The sequence below is a fragment of the Arachis duranensis genome, chromosome 5 (genome assembly GCF_000817695.3).
Source record: "Arachis duranensis cultivar V14167 chromosome 5, aradu.V14167.gnm2.J7QH, whole genome shotgun sequence".
Taxonomy (NCBI): domain Eukaryota; kingdom Viridiplantae; phylum Streptophyta; class Magnoliopsida; order Fabales; family Fabaceae; genus Arachis; species Arachis duranensis.
In genome coordinates, this window is record NC_029776.3 from 28,942,564 (window position 1) to 28,943,152 (window position 589).

Below are 589 nucleotides of genomic sequence, written 5' to 3' on the forward strand. Positions count from 1 at the left end.
CGGATACATAAATGCCACAGACACATGACTGGGTGAACCTTTTCAGATTGTGACTCAGCTTTGCTAGAGTCCCCAGTTAGAGGTGTCCAGAGCTCTTAAGCACACTCTTTTTGCTTTGGATCACGACTTTAACCACTCAGTCTCAAGCTTTTCACTTGGACCTTCATGACACAAGCACATGGTTAGGGACAGCTTAATTCAGCCGCTTAGGCCTGGATTTTATTTCCTTGGGCCCTCCTATCCATTGATGCTCAAAGCCTTGGATCCTTTTTACCCTTGCCTTTTGGTTTTAAGGGCTATTGGCTTTTTGTGCTTGCTATTTCTTTTTCTTTCTATTTTTTTTCGCCATATTTTTTTTCGCAAGATTTTGTTTTTCACTGCTTTTTCTTGCTTCAAGAATCAATTTCATGATTTTTCAGATTATCAATAACATTTCTCTTTGTTCATCATTCTTTCAAGAGCCAACATTTTTATCATTCATAAACAACAAGATCCAAAATATGCACTGTTCAAGCATTCATTCAGAAAGCAAAAAGTATTGTCACCACATCAATATAATTAAACTAAATTCAAGGATAAATTCGGAATT